The following is a 13,707-nucleotide window of genomic DNA, read 5'->3' as shown; positions in this document are numbered from 1 at the left end:
AAACTGGGAGGAGCTAAGCCAAGTAAGACTGGCCACTGGGCATGGAGAACGGCTTCGACACCTGCGCGTGAGGAGGAGGCTGCTGTGTGAGGTTTTGCACGGATTTTGGGAGCCGCCATATGACTAGCTGGAACATATAATTTAAACATATGTTCTCATTTAGAGCGCTTCCGTCTCAAGGCGCCTCAAAGCACTGTACTTTAAACCACAGGATGCAAACACGTGCCTGCCATTCTGATATCTGCATCCTGAACCTTCGGAAGTTGAAGCCCTGTATGGGATCATGTTGTACCCGGCATCCCTGAGCTGCTGCGGACTGCTGCTATGAGGCCACGCTGGTAAGTGGCTGCACAAGAGAGCTTGTCAGGCGCAGCACTGGTGTAGGTACTCCATGCATGCTGCCTGCAGGGGGCTTCTGGGCGCCTCTGGCCCGGGTGTGGTTAGTCAATGCGCTGTTCGCGGGTGGGAAGGGTCGTCTCATGCCATGTCTATATATATTCTTTATTCGATCAAAAGTATGATCATGTACATCATAAAAACAATTCATACGCATAATTGCGGGGGTGGGGGGGGTGGTGTGGGGGGGGGGGGGGGGATTTGGTCGATGTCATCCAGAAATATTTCAAAGCTAAAACCTTCCTTAAAATTTAGGAAACTCGCAGTTAAAGTGCCAAATGCAGTACATTCTAGACTGTGTGAGCCCATATACTCCCAGTGCCTTTTTGAGAAGGGCAACCATTGATTCTAGAATGGACCCTGGGTCCTCCTAAATACACCTCGTGCCAGGTATGCGTTGGTTCCACTGTTAGTAACAACCTGAAGCTAGGCTGACGGTGAGAGTTCATATAAACACCCGGCAGGGGCCTCCAACGGGCTGGCCTCGGGACAGTAAGCGCCCCACCACCTCACAGTGAAGGCGGCCATCTTTGGGCACCTGTGCCCCCCAGTACTAGCGTAGCAAGGATGCCAGGGGCCCTAGTGCAAGCAAGGGAAATTACCCTTTTACGGCTCTTGGGGTAGTAAAATCGAACGATTATCAGCGTTCAATGGGCTCATTGGGGCTCCGGGCCCTGGTGCACTGCACCTGCTGCACCAGTGGTAGCTATGCCCCTGAGTAACCCTGCGATGTGGTCTGCAAGCTACCACTTTCAGCCCAGGTGAGGAATGCCCGTCCTGCAGCACCACGGCTAGTACTTTCACCTAAAAACCTGCTGCTCTGACCCCAGGTAATGCCACCGGAATGAGCTCAGCCGTGCCAGTCTAGCTGCAGCCAGGGGCACAGCAATAGCCCCCTCAGTGCTGAGTGCCCCGAGCTCCAGGGGGTACCCTGAGCTGCATAAAGAATGAAACATGTATTGCACAATTACTTTAAACCATTTGCAACATTTCATCAGCATAAGTCACGCACCACACACTGGCTGGCGCCATGCAGGGTCTCTGGCCTGGGAGCTTTGGACATGTACTTCGCAGCTCCGCCCCCCCCCCCCCCCCCCCCCCCCCCCCGACCCCCTTCCCACCCTTGCCCACGGGAGCTTTGGACATGTACTTCGCTAGACACAAAATATGTTATAGACCGCCAAGAATCCTTTCGGGGGAACATGCAAGTTAAACACAAAATATGCCCTTTTTGTCGCATAGATTGTTGACAGGGAGGCCTCAAGGGTGCAAAGGGCCCATTGCATGGGTAGTAAGATACTGACAGAATTGGGTTCAGTCGGCCCCTGCACCTGCTGCAGCGCTGCTAGCCGTGCCCCTGATTCTTCAAACATTGGTCCGCTCTGATAGGCCTCTGCTGCCATCTCATAAGGTGCTCCATCGGATTGTTCATGGCCATCCGCTCTGGCCTCTCCCTTTGCTCCACCCTCCCCTTCCTTCCTCCCACATGGCTGAAGTATGCGGGTGTCTCCCACTCAGCATGCATTCCAGTGCTTGCCAGAGGGCACAGGTGGAGCTCATGCACTGGGTCAGCTCCTGGCCGCCTCCTGGAAATGCGAGGGCATTTGACTGGGCACTTTTTGGGGGGTTAATGTGCTAGAAGTGCTGAGGGCCATAGTTATTAAGATATCACGCAGCGCTTGCAGCGCTGCGTGATAGGGACAGAGCAACAATGCGGCGCACTTAACAATATACAGCACATTCCTGTCCTTTCCCAGCGCTTGCGCACAATGTGCAGACTAGCGCCATTGCAGTCCCCCTTGCACCATGGTGTGAGGTGTAGTGTTGCGTCAGACTGGGCCCATTAACTTCTTTGGGCTAGCGCAGGGGTGGAGACGCGCTGCATAAGTGACTGAGGCTGACGCTGGTTCCCAGTCGGAAGTGTCGTGCCCGAGCGCACGCCTTCCTTTTATTAGTTCCCCGCAGGCCACGCCTGGCCTGCGGATGTGTGGATGCGTGCACAGATAAACTAGAGTGCTAACAGCACTACATCCCTATCCAACTGTACAAACTTTTATATCTTTATCACAAAATGTCTCGAGATAGGATAGCCAGTCTATCACCATTTCAAACAAACAAAATGCTGTACTTGCGTGTCCCTTGTTGACGTATTCAGGGGCTTAGTTGACAGGCATAGTCCTTTAGCTTCTGACTTGGAGGTGGATTGGGCCGCAGGTTGTATCGCAGGGTTTGACTCCGCCCAGGTTCCCGATGGTGTGGGGTGTTCCTGGTGGGGGTTTGCGTCACTGGAAGACCATCTTCAGATTCCGGCAACCCTTCTTGTGTCCCTGCCGGCGAGTTGTTTCCATCCTCATGGGTCAGAGCCCTGGGCGCTGCCTCCGCATTTTCCAGTACTTCCGAATTGTTGGTTATCCCCGGTGGTACTACTTTGAACCACGAGGTGTTCCTCGACACTTCTTCTCCCTCCTTGTGCACAGTCACCATGGTTCCATTCGTGGCCGTTACAGTCCACGGTCCCGGTTCATAGGGCGTCTGGAATTTTCCTCCAGGACGTCGGTTTCGTATAACCACTTGGTCTCCCTGGCGCAGCCGTCGTGTGGTCGCTCTCCGGCGCTGACTCGTTCGCCAATTGTTTTGTCGCCTCCGTTCCTGGGTCCCCTCTGTGTCCTTCGGGGTAGGTGTTGTCCCCGGAACGATGGGGAGGAGATCCCTGCGGTGTCCTTGGAACATGAGTGCCCACGGGCTCCTCTGTGTAGTACAGTGAGGGGTCCCTCTGTACTCCCGTAGGAATTCATGTAGTCTCTGTTCAGGGTCTGCCTGTTCCACTAGCGCTATGCGGAAGGTCTTGTTGAGAGTTTGCATAAACCTTTCGGCCTCTCCATTTGCTTGCGGCCATTGGGGTGTTATGCGTCGGTGCTTGATGCCTCTTGCCTTCAGGAAGGTGGCGAATTCCACTCCCTGGAAGGGTGGTCCGTTGTCGCTCTTCAGCTCTTCCGGATAGCCAAACATGGAGAACAGCTTCTCTAAGGCGGGTCCTACGTGCGAGAAGGCCGTGGAATCGATCCTCTCAACAAAAGGGTATTTCGAGTATGAGTCAATGGCCACTAGCGTGTGTCCCTCTCCCGGGAAGCTCCCAAAATCCACACTTATTTTGGTCCATGGTGTTGTGCAGGCCTCCTCCGTGATGATTGGGGCCGGCCTCTCCGGATCACTGGTCAGTTGGCAGGGTAGGCAGTTTTTCACATAGTCCTCGACCATGGTCTCCATCTCGGGAAACCACACCTTCTCCCGCATGCGGGCCTTCATCTTCGTGGTGCCTTGGTGGCCGCCGTGGGCCAGCTGTGTAGCCCGATTTCAAAGACGTTGTGGTACCACCAATCGTGTACCCCTCAGCAGCACGCCATCATCTGTAGCACTGAGTTCATGACGAACATGCCAGAATTTTGTAAGGGTCTCCTTGTCCGCCGCCGTCCAGGTATCGGGAGGGTGTAGGTAGTTGGTCCACGTGCCTTCCTGGATAGCTTGTAGTGATCTCATGTACGGGTTGTCTTCAGCAGCCGCTTCTTTGATCTCGTCGATGGTCATGCACAGGGGGCATGAGGTGAGTGCTACCCATCGGGCATATTCCTCACAGTCGTCATCGGAGGAAGGCAGTTCCTGGGGGAGTGGATGGCGTGATAAGTAGTCCGCCGGGTTCTTGGCACCTGGCCGGTATACCACCTCCATCCCATATGATTGTAGTTGGATCACCCACCTTTCGATGCGTGGTGGTGGGTGTGGGGCCGTACCTTTGAAGAGGTGTACCAGGGGTTGATGGTCTGTAACCATGGTGAATGGGTGGCCTTGAAGATAAAGATGAAAATGGCTGCAGGCCCATTTGATCGCCAGAGCTTCTCGCTCTATTTGGGCATACCTGGTCTCGGTGGGGGTCAGGGCCTTGCTGGCAAACGCTAGAGCCGTCCATTGTCCGGGTTCGTGCTCCTGTGTCAGGACTGCTCCCAGGCCTACTGGGCTTGCGTCGACGATGACCTCGGTGCGCTTCCCTGGATCGAAGTAAGACAGTGTCGCGTTTTCCAGTAGGGCGTCTTTGATGCTCCGGAACGCTTCGTCTTCCTTGGTGCCCCACTGCCATGCAGCGTCGGATTTGGTGAGGGTTCGTAATGGTTCGCACTTGGTGGCTAAGCCTGGTATGAAACGGCCACAATAGGTGGCCATCCCAAGGAAACTCGTCACCTCCGTTGGTGATTTGGGTGCTGGTGCATCTTTGATGGATTTGGATTTTCTCGGGTCGACCTGAATTCCTTCTTGATTGAATATGTAGCCAAAGAATTTGATCGATGATTGAAAGAATTGACATTTGTCCTTGTGGAGTGTCGCTCCATGGTCACTCAGCCTCTTTAGGACGCTCCGCAGGTGTTTATAATGGTCAGATGCGGTGGACGAGTGTATTAGGATATCATCGCTGACGTTGATGACTCCTGGCAGTCCCGATAAGAGTTTTCTAATGGTGTTTTGGAACACCTCGGCTGCCGAGGATATGCCGAAGTTGAGGCGTTTGTATCGCCGTAGGCTGAGGTGGGTGCTGAAGGTGGTAATGAAACGGCTCTCCTCCGCAAGGGGCAGCTGATGATATCCGGCATTGAGGTCAATTTTGGAGAACCATTTTGATCCATTCACATCGGCCACTATGTCGTCCATGGTGTGCGTCAGATGCCTCTCCCTCCGGATGGCCGTGTTTGGGAGCCGCATGTTGATGCATAGACGAATTTCGCCCGGCTGCTTTGGTTTCTCCACTATCACCATGGGCGATACCCATGGGGTGGGTCCCGTTACTTTTTCAATTACCCCAAGGTTCTCCAGCTTCTCTAGTTCTTTCTCCACTAGGGGTCAGAGATGGAATGGTATCCGGCGGTGGCGCAGGGCTGTGGGGGAGATTGATTTGTCGATGTGAAGTTTGATAGGGTCACATTTGATGCACCCTAGTCCCTTGAACAGCTCGGGGAACCGTCCTAGCAACTCGTCCACTTGGTGGGCTCGAATCCGGTTGGCAAAAGCTATCAACTTCAGATCCTCTGCCATGTGGCTACTCAGGAGGGTGTCGGCCTCTCGGTTGATGATGTGAATGGTTGCCGTTATCTCCTCCTCATCTGCCCGAATCGGTATCACGATCTTCCCCTTGAGGGGCAGGGGCGTATCCGCGCCATATGCGAAGATCCTCGTTTTGGACGGTAGGACTTGGGGGGGGGGGCCTAGCTTGTTGAACTGCTGGAGTCCCATCACATTAACGGTGGCCCCCGTGTCGGTGATTGCCTTCACCTCGTTCAGTCCCATTTGCACCACACATGTCAGTTGTGGTCGCAGCCGCTGCTTGAGTTCCCGGGCAAAAGAGACGACATACGCCTCTTCGGCGTCCGACTCCGAATTGTCGTCAACCGTGGGCAGGTGTCTCTCTGGCCTCTCCAGGCCCTGGTCAGCTAGTGACAGTTGACGGACCGCTTTGGTGGGCGTCCACGACTTCTTGGGGTTCCTGGGCTGGTTCTTCCTGCGGCAGACAGCTGCAAAATGGTTTGGGATTCCACAGTTCCCACACGTCTGTCCCTGGGCCGGGCAGTCCTTGGCTGCGTGTGGTTCGTGGCCGCAGTATCCACAGCGGGTTTGAGTTGATTTCTTCCGATACCCTTTAGGTGCCTGACCGCGTGTCCGAGGCCGCACCGCATCCTCGCGTTCCGTCTTGATGTTTTCCACCTTGATCGGGGCCTTGTGTAGGGCCTGTTCCATGGCCGTCGCTCTAACATCTGAGAGTTCGTGGGATCTGGCCAAGATGAGGAGATCCTCCAGGGAGATTCCAGGCTTTCGGAGGATCTGGCCCCTCAACGTCTTATCCCGGCATCCCTGAATCAATTGCCTCCGTATGGCTCTGGGTTAGTCCTCGTCGGTGGAACTGGCCAGTTCCCTGACGCGCGTGTGGAATTGGTCCATGGTTTCTCCGTCACGCTGACGTGCCTGTCCCAGCTTGAAGACCTCGAAATCCACATTCAATTGGGGATCGAAATGTTCGTTGAGGGCGGTAACTGCGAAAGCGTAGGTAGTCGCCGCGCCCGTGTTGGGGAGGTGTTTGAAGAGCCTGAAGATCTCGTCCCCTGCGTAGTGGAGTAGCAAAGATCTTTTCACCGCGTCGTCCGTCTCACGCGTGACCACAAAGTAGTTCTCCAGTCTTTCAAGCCAGATTTTCCACCGAGGCGAAGCTGTGGACGGGTCAATCGCCTCACTGAATGGCGGGAGAACCCCAGCCGCGGCGTGCTGAAAAGGGATATGTATGATGGGCGCTACAGCATCTCCATACCCCATGACGTCGACTCCCTGCTAGGGCGGGGCGCTTCCAGGTCCGGGCAGTCCCTTCGAGGTATCGCCGCACTCGCTTGTACCTGAGCGATGAGCCGCGCCGTCTGCTCACCGTGCTTCTCGGCCCCCTCCTTCGTCACGTTCGCCGCCTCTGGAAGGGCGTAGGACGGTCAGGACCGCTTCGGGCGCACTTCTGGGGCCTTCAGGTGACGGTAGTAGTCCCTCCAGGCGACGTTGCACTCCCCTGGATTACAGCAAGCCCAAAACGCGTTGCACGCGAGATGCGTGAGGGTTGGCAAGGCGTTTTCCCGCTCCCACACGAGATGCGTGAGGTTTGGCAGGGTGCCGGCTCCGCGGACCACGCGAGATGCGTGAGGTCCGGCAAGGCGTCGTAAACCTCGTACCGGGACGCCGCGGGAGACAGCCGATGGCTCGCGCCCACACCAGAGGGCAGCCAGGGAATGGGGTCACGCCCCAGTGGGCAAGCTGGGCAGCAGGCAGCCGACAGGAGTGCACCTGGGGTGGTGGTGGGCTCACAGGGCAAAGAGCCAAGGCGCAACGCACGCGGCGGTGCCGCGGAAGAGAGCGGACCGCTCTCCAGGAAGCCAGGTGCACGGGCGAGGGTTGGGCCCCCTCCGCTCGTCGCCAGTGTAGTCTTGCGTCAGGCTGGGCCCATTAACTTCTTTGGGCTAGCGCAGGGGTGGAGACGCGCTGCATAAGTGACTGAGGCTGACGCTGGTTCCCAGTCGGAAGTGTCGTGCCCGAGCGCACCCCTTCCTTTTATTAGTTCCCCGCAGGCCACGCCTGGCCTGCGGATTTGTGGATGCGTGCACAGATAAACTAGAGTGCTAACAGCACTACATGAGGGTGCCTGCATTGTAAGCAGCATTGTTTTGTGCAGGAGGGGACACCTTTCTGCACAAAACCAACCCATCGAGGCGTTTTCCTCTTTCTATGTGCGCTGCAGAGCGCTGCAGAGGGGCCACCTTTTGACGCATTCCCAGGTCTATGTGGTATATCTGGGAACGCGCCAAGATCCATGGGTGTGTGCGTGACAACACCCACGACCACCCATGGAACGCCTCCCTGGGGCAGAGTAACGCAACGCAGCGATTGTGCTGCATTTCGTTACTCTAAATTTATCAAGCCGCTCAGGGCCACGCAAGGTGGCCTGGCATGTTTTGATAAATCTAGGTTTTGAGCGCCCCCTTGCGTGGCACAAAGGTGATGCTAAACCTACATAAATATCCCCTCAATTATCATCCGTGGTTGCAGGTGGGCCCCCGCGGCACTCATGTTTGTTGACTCGGGCACATTTCGGCCCGTAGCAAGAGAGGCACAAAAAACATGCCTGGGATCAAAAAAAGGAATAGAAAAATGAAGAATGAGTTACACACAAAGAAAGCAGAAATGAAACAGAATCTGCAAGAGTGAGGTAAGTACACAGGGAGTGCCGGGCAGGGTGGGAAGAGGCCCCGGGTGGAAACAGGACTGGGCAGCCTTGGTGCTCAACAACCTGGCATTTGACAAAGCTGGCAACGGGCTCCAAAGAAAAACTTTGGGAACCAGAACTTACATGTCTTAGAAACGAATGAACTGTTGGTGCCAGGCATGCATTGATTTCAGTAGCACAGGGTTCACACGGGGGAGGAGGGACGCGCCATGACAATATTGTTTCCTCTTCCCTTCTTTTGTAATGGTCTTGAGAGAGTGGATTTGAATTAGTGACCGCAGTGAGACCATAGGGCCGCTGTGAGAGGAGGGGGGGGGAGTGAAGGGGGGCTGCACGTCATAGGAACCGTCCTTCACTATGGTGTGATAGTAGTGTCTCACAAGTGAATACATTATTAATTGATGGGCCCAGACTTACTAATGCTTGCTATTCATGCTGAAGCTTGCCATTGACTGTACGTGGCAGCAGGTATTTTTGCTGGAAATGTGATCTTTTATCAGAGTAAAGACTGCGTTTCAAGCCTTGCATGGCTTGGAATCTTGGAGGCGGTTCTTGGGCGGCTCAGCACAAATATCCTTAGGTTTGGATGCTTTCCATCAAAACTGTTGCCTACTTCACACAGGCCCATGCAAGAGACAAGAGGGGAGAGGATGTAGCCTTACGGCAATCAACCTCAAAGCTGGGGAACCGGGTTCAAGCCTTGACAAGGACGCCCACAGCCCGTGATTCTGGGCAAATCTCGTAATCTCCCGGTGAAAACCAAAAATGAATGTGTCTGTCCATCTGTGCTCTTGTAAAGCGCTCTGATACCCGATGTCTCGGGTCTAGTTCGCGCTATATAAAACATAATGCCCAGACACAGCATGCATCCAAAGGGTTATCTCCTAAGTTTGCCTACACATAGGAGTTTGTACTGCACGGACATGTTTCCCGTATTATCCTATGCTGCACTGCTCACACTCATCTCTGTGCCATGGTGCAAGGGTGTGCGTCGCACAAGGCAACCGTATCAGAGCACTAGTGCCCGGGATGAGAGCAGCAGCAGGCCAGTATTAGTAGACATGGCACTGTGCTAGAAAATGTGGATGTTGAGCTGCAAATGAGTATATCTGGACCAGGGTTCTCTATGTACAGCACTTATTGGCACTGGGTGGATGCTGGGTGCTCCCAGGTGCTGATGCACAAGGACTTCACCAGGTTCAATCCGACTGACAGGTTACAAGTGCCACCAGAAACTAAACAAAACATCCTAAAACTGTGTTCTGTATTGTGTCCTCTCCAGCAGATCTGCGTGTGCTAATGAAACGTCACTGTCTACGTGGGGTAGAAGGAAGTACAGTCATGGGAGGCCTGTTTGTCTCCTCGGCTGAGTGTCCCTCTGAAGGAGATTTGCTTGGAAGGAGGAAGCTGGAAGTAACTTTTCAGGGAGCATCAGGGCATATTGTTGTCAAACACAGATGGCCACACCTAATCTGAGGTGAAATGTTTAGGTCAAGTTTGTTTTTATTGTTGCAGCAATGTAAATACACAAGGCCTCCGGGTGTAATCCGCATGTCAATTATGCTGAATTTTAAAGCTTAATAGTGCAACTATTTTAAACCGGTCCAACAAACCCCCTCCCGCCCCACCCTACCACCATCCCCGGGTACACACAGCCATATCTGAATACAACAAGCATTTGCAATGAAATCGGTTTCGCCTTTGGGACCTTATATGTATTTAGCTATGCAGCACATTAGCCTGGATGCTGAAACATCTACTGCTCTTTAACATGGAGGGAAAGTAAGCACCAAACTGCGTGACATGCCAGGAATGGAAACACATGGAGAGAAATATTGCCTTTCAGTGGGAAACGGTATAGTCCAAAGCTCTGTTTTTAATATAAAATCAGCGCCTTCGGTGGGCATATCACTGAAAATTTTAAGATTTGAAAAAAATATTATTGGCTACAGGTGCTCGTGGAAGACAATTTCTATGAACTGGAATCTACAGAATGCTAAAGTGATTCTGGTATTTTACTGAACTCTACTGATCGTTTTCTATCAAGACAGTTAAATAGAAGCAGTTGAACAGAAAAAAAGTCCCTAAGCGGATGCAGAGAAGTCCTACGGCTGATCTCCAGAGCCCACAAAGTACATACACATATAAGTATATACTAAAGTATATACAAGAGGTCTTGAATGCTCGACCTAAAAAGCAAGAACAGAAGAGGAATGTGCTACGGGGCTGGGTCCTCCCTCCCTGGTGGATGGTCCGGTTCGCTCAAGTGGAGCAATCTCAGGTAACGGGGACAGGTTAGCTCTCTAAATTCTTGGAAAAGAAGGGTTATATAAGGTTGCCACAAATCTCTAGATGAATATCCCTGAGCCATTTGTATCTGTTTTTTTTGTGTTTTATATAGTGTGAACTAGACCTGAGATATCAGGTATCAGAGTGCCTAACATGACCACCAGTTTCCTTACATGAGGACACATTCATTTTTGTAAGACAGGGAGATTAAGTGATTTGCCAAGAATCACAGGATGTGGAGTGTTGTTGTTGAGGCTCAAACCCTGTTCCCCCGCTTTGAGGTCAACTGCTCTAGTCTTACGGCTACATCTTCAGCCCAGTACAAGCCAAATGCAATGGAGCCATTCTAAATGTGACGGTTGTCTCTCTGTCCCCCAGTGTGCCAGTATTGTTTGGTGCGTCGCCCGAGTGTGAAACTAATGTGACGGCCCCTGCGCGAAGTGAGTGGATATGTAAGGACGTTGGGGAGTCCCAGAATGGCATAGGCTGGAAAGCTGTGAATTTGAGTTTGGAAATGCGTATCAATATCAGTTAAAAGGTCTTCCCAGAAACGTGCTAGCGTGGGGCAGTCCCACAGGATTTGGATCAGAGTGCACTTGGCCTGCAGTGCCGGCAGCAGTCATCAGTCATCACTGCGGTTCAGGTTACCCCTATGGAACCTAGCGGGGTCAAGTACCAATAGGTTACTATTTTGGTGGGCATCTCTATGCTTGATAAATTACGTGCTGAATGTCGCGCTCTGTAGTATATGTTTTGCCTCTCCTTATGGGTCAACTGTCTACCCAGCTCTGCTTCCCAGCGGAGCCTACGCGGGACTTCAGCCCAGGTGCGGCAGGGAGAAGCTTTGCGTACAAATCCATGATAAGGTTGTATCTGTTTGTTTGGCGAGAAGCCATTTTTCGAACCTTGTCAAGCATCTCTGTGCCCCTACCCAGATGAAATGTTTTGCATATATAATTCTGTTGAAGTTACAGGGGTAGGATTATTCGTACAAGCGTCTGGAGCCACTTGGGTGATGGTAAATTCTTTATTTCATGTTAAGCCCTTAGGTTGCAGCAACAGCAGGAAGGGCCTGAAAGGGCTTCTCCTTCCTTCGACTGCCCCCTTCTCCTGGGATCTAATCCACACCGCACACCAACATTCTATGACATCATGTTATGGTATGTTAGGGTCATTTATAGAGCGCATGGCTGCCCCAGCAACAGGGCGTCCCAGCACTCCCAGCATTCCACATACCTTCTCTGACTTACAGGGAATGGGGGTACAGTCCTTAATTTGAGCCGGTGGTTGCTGGTGGGTACCACTGCCACTTATTCTTGGGGATGACACATATATATTCCCACATCATATGTTTATGAAGTGCAAAAGAGGAAAAAAAACAGAACAAAAGGACGGAGTAGGAGAAAGACCACCATATTGCAACAAAGGTAGAAAACAGGAAGCTACATGGGAGAGAAAAAGGGACATGGAGTGTCTGTATTGAAGACTATGGGGCATATTTATCAAGGGTTTTTGTGCATTTGCACCATGCATTTTGGTGCATGTGCGATGCAAATCCTAAAATGCGATTTATCAAACCATGCAAGGCCACTTTGCGTGGCCCTGAGTGACTTGATACATTTGGAGAAATACAACGCAGCACAAATCGCTGCGTTGCATCACTCTGTCCCAAGGAGGCGTTTCATGGGCGTTGCGTTGGTTTTTCCATGCAACTCCCATAGATTTCGACACATTCCCAGATTTACCATTATTGTTAGACCTAGGGATGCGCCAGAATGCTATGCCTTCCCAGAAGAGGTGTTACAAGGGGAAATATCTTGATTTCTTCTCATTACTTCCTCTTTCTATATGTACTGTTGAGGGATATGCCTCAGGGGATTGTTTTTGTGCAGGAAGGTGCCAAGGATGGTGCAAGACTGCCTGCTTTGGTGCTGGGCAGCTCATTATGCACCAGCGCTGGGAATTAGTCGTATTGTGTTAAATGTGGCTCATTCCTGCCCTTTTCTTGTAACGTAGAGAAGCAATAAATAGGCCCCTACCAGCCTTAGTATTTGGCCCCCGATGTTTAATTGGGCTGGCCATCGGTTCTGAGCACAGCTTTGGGCACCGGCAGTCTTTCTTTCACAAATTAAGCCCTGCACAGCACACTAAAAATTTGATCAACCTGCCTCTGTCCGATATGTTAGCAAAAGTGTCTGTCACAAAACATTCCCCAGCATCACACATCCTGCACATTTCATTTGTTTCTGCTTTAGGTGGATTCTCATATTTAGTGATGCAAACTTACTTTTTTCAGAACTACTGTTTAACTTTATAAACATTACTTTAATGATGCCCGCTTGTCTTGTGGTTATTTTACACACAAGTGCATGCCCCCAGCATCGGCCTTATTTAAAAGTTAATATAGCTGCAATCCCTGCAGAATATAAATCATCATTCATTCTTGTGAAAGCAGCTACTACCAAAATCAAATACTTCAAACTAAAAATGAAGCAAAAATCTTATATATTTTATTATTTTATTCTCAACACTGTACGGCTCTAGGCATTAAAGAGGGAATACGCCAGACCTTTCGTACTTTCCTGAAAAGCTTCTGTAAGGTGTGGCAGCTTTGTAAAATCCCTTTACTGGAGTCTTAACTCCAGCTGCGCAGGGAGGGGACGCCCCGCAAGCAGTGGCGGCTCCTCCACTATGGCGGAGGAGCGTGCCCAACTGCTTTTAGAGCAGTGAAAGAGGGAAAAATAAAATGACAATAACTGAACGTAATCATCATTTTATGTTTGGTTGCAGCGGGGTTGGGTTGGGTTGGGGCGGGGCTGGTGGCTCAGGCAGGAGGAGCGAACTATGCATACTTAGTGCCTTATTTATGAGGCCTTGCAACAGTTTTGCGCTTCAGTTGCGTCACTTTTTGTGACGCATTGGCAGAGTAAAACATGCCTCCTGTTGCAACCTATTTACAAAGTGACGCATGTAAGCAGATGCGTCACTTTGTAAACCCCTGCGCTACATTATAACTGCGTCAGGTATAATGTATGCATGGTGGGCATTCCCACGTAAGTAAGCCTTGTAAAAGTGACGCAGTGAAATTTACTAGATTTCACTGCGCCACTTCTAGGGTGCAAATGTGTCAATATCTGATGCAGGCCCTTTCACATGGGGCTTGCCCCATGTGAAAGGACGCATTGCTGGAGTTGCGTCACTTTTGTGACACACTCAAGCGATGCGTC

At 51.8% G+C, this 13,707-nt stretch overlaps 1 protein-coding gene across 1 annotated transcript in view; it reads left to right on the top strand.

Moving 5' to 3' along the window:
• Window positions 1-205: 205 nt before the first annotated feature.
• RUSC2 (RUN and SH3 domain containing 2) overlaps window positions 206-13,707 on the top strand; it is a 316,216-nt gene continuing 302,714 nt past the window's right edge. Inside the window, exon 1 of the mRNA XM_086960231.1 lies at window positions 206-338. The gene's annotated coding sequence lies outside the window, so the exon portion shown is untranslated. The remainder of the gene's footprint in view (window positions 339-13,707) is intronic.

This window comes from Lissotriton vulgaris, chromosome 3_1, assembly GCF_964263255.1.
Source record: "Lissotriton vulgaris chromosome 3_1, aLisVul1.2, whole genome shotgun sequence".
Classification (NCBI taxonomy): domain Eukaryota; kingdom Metazoa; phylum Chordata; class Amphibia; order Caudata; family Salamandridae; genus Lissotriton; species Lissotriton vulgaris.
The sequence above is the reverse complement of the archived record's forward strand: the minus strand, read 5'-3'. Positions and strand labels throughout refer to the sequence as shown.